The sequence below is a fragment of the Amaranthus tricolor genome, chromosome 8 (assembly GCF_026212465.1).
Source record: "Amaranthus tricolor cultivar Red isolate AtriRed21 chromosome 8, ASM2621246v1, whole genome shotgun sequence".
NCBI classification, from domain to species: Eukaryota; Viridiplantae; Streptophyta; class Magnoliopsida; order Caryophyllales; family Amaranthaceae; genus Amaranthus; species Amaranthus tricolor.
In genome coordinates, this window is record NC_080054.1 from 3,161,861 (window position 1) to 3,164,360 (window position 2,500).

The window sequence follows — 2,500 nt, forward strand, 5'->3', positions numbered from 1 at the left end:
GGACCATCGACACGAATCAGCCCGCGTACTAAGTCACGTCCTTACGTGGCCCGCAACCTTTCCTTAGGCCTCAAGCGTATCTCAACCGAAGGGACCAGCAACCGAAGGGACCATTGACACGAATCAGCCCGCGTACTAAGTCACGTCCTTCCGTGGCCCGCAACCTTTCCTTAGGCCTCAAGCGTATCTCATCCGAAGGGACCGGCAACCGAAGGGACCATTGACACGAATCAGCCCGCGTACTAAGTCACGTCCTTCCGTGGCCCGTAACCTTTCCTTAGGCATCAAGCGTATCTCAACCGAAGGGACCAGCAACCGAAGGGGAAACACATTCCCACACCAACACGAATCAGCCCGCGTACTGAACCACGTCAAGAAAACCCGTCGTGCCGCCTGAGCGGGTAGTCGGGGATCACAAGACGCAGCATTTCCTTAGGCCTCAAGCATACCGTCAACCGTCAACCAAAAGGGGCATTGGGAGCAACCGAAGGGACATTCCCCCAGACGAATCACCGTAGGCCAAGCTGACTAGGAAGGGCCCACTCATCGTCTGGTAGGGCCGACCAGCCACCGGAAAAAACCGATCGCCGGCGATGGCCCACGGGATGGCATTCAACGTGATGGAGGGTAGTCACCCCTCACACGCATAACGCCCATGCCTGGGCGAGGGGGTGCTGGCCATGCCAGCCCAAGGCTCCCAAACTCTTTCCCCCTATAATAGATAAAGAGATTTTTCCCTTGTGACCCTAGGGGACACCCAAATGCAAGTTAAGTTATACTAGTTTTTCCATGGACCAAAACTCACCTTTATTTGTAACATAATGTCATTTTTATGACTTGTATTGTTGGAACATATATTAAAGAAATTTTAGAAGCTGAAATTTTGAAAAAAAAAAACTTGTAAGTATTTTATTTTAATTAAATAAGGCCGAAAAACGCGAAATTAATAAAAAATAGTAAATAGTGTCAATAAATCATGAAAAATTAGGAGACACTTGAGAAAATATATATAAAGACATTGGTTTAGTTAAAAAAATTTTTTTCATTAAAAAAAGTATTTTATTTTTTTTTTCCGTTAAATTGGTGAAATAAAGGGAAAAATAATAAAAAATAGTAAAAAGTGTCAATAGATCATGAAAAATTAGGAGACACTTGAGAAAAAATATACAAATAGATTGGTTTAGTTAAAAATATTAATTTCATTAAAAAAATATTTTATTTTTTTTTTTTTCCGTTAAATTGGTGAAAAATAGTGAAAAATGGATAAAAAATTGTAAAAATCTTGAAAAAATGGGAGGCTTGTTGGAAAGATATTATGAGTGAGAGTCATTGATATTATTTTCAAAAATGGGTAAAAATAAATTTTTGAATGATATAAGAGGCTAAAAGGGAGTATTTTTTATCAACTTACATTGAACTCCTTTACCACAATCTCCCTTACAAACCATAGTAATGAGAATCATTGGTATTAAGTTTGAATGATGTTTTTGATCACCTTGCAACGAACTCCCTTAAAAGCCATAATCATTAGGGGGGTCTCATGGCTCATTCTTGGCTCGGGGCTCGGGGCGAGGCTCCGGCCATGGCTCAAGGCTACCACATTGCTCCTATACCACAATCTCCCTTACAAACCATAGTAATGAGAATCATTGATATTAAGTTTGAATGATGTTTTCGATCACGTTGCAATGAACTCCCTTACAAGCCATAATCACAAGGGGGGGGTCTCATGGCTCACGGCTCGGGGTGAGGCTCTATGCTACCACCTTCTTTCCCATGGGCCATAGCGTCTTTCGTACCGCATGGCCCGAAAACCTTCACAGCACCTTGAGAGCTCACATTATATTATAACCATCCATATAGGTGCTCAGGTGCTCAAGGTGCTCAAGTGCTTAAGTGCTAAAGTGCTTAAGTGCTTAAGTGCCTTAGCGCCTTAGCGCCTAGCGCGCGCAGCGTGCGTGTGTATCATTAGATTAGAAGGGTGGATTTTTCAAGATCCCCCGGCTCACTCGGGCCAAGCATATCGTTCTTGATCTCGTAGCAATGCCCACGTCTCACGAGTCGAGCGTTCCCTTCCTCGGCCCACGGGTCGGCCCGCGGGGTCACGGCCCGCGGGTCGGGTCGGGGGCGAGGCTCCGGCCATGGCTCCATGCCTACCACATGCCCAGTCGATGGCACCTTGGGCCCCAACCCTCAACTATAACCTTCCCCCTATAATAGATAAAGAGATTTTTCCCTTGTGACCCTAGGGGACACCCAAATGAGAGTTAAGTTATACTAGTTTTTCCATGGACCAAAACTCACCTTTGTTTGCAACATATTGTCTTTTTTATGACTTGTATTGTTTATATATACCTTCAAGAACATTTTTGAGTCTCGTGGCCCACGGCCCGCGGCCCGCGGCTCACGGCTTTTGATTCGTGGCTCACGGGTCAGGCTCAGGGCGAGGCTCCGGCCATGGCTCAAGACTATCGTCCTGCCTCCCTTGGGTCATCGGACT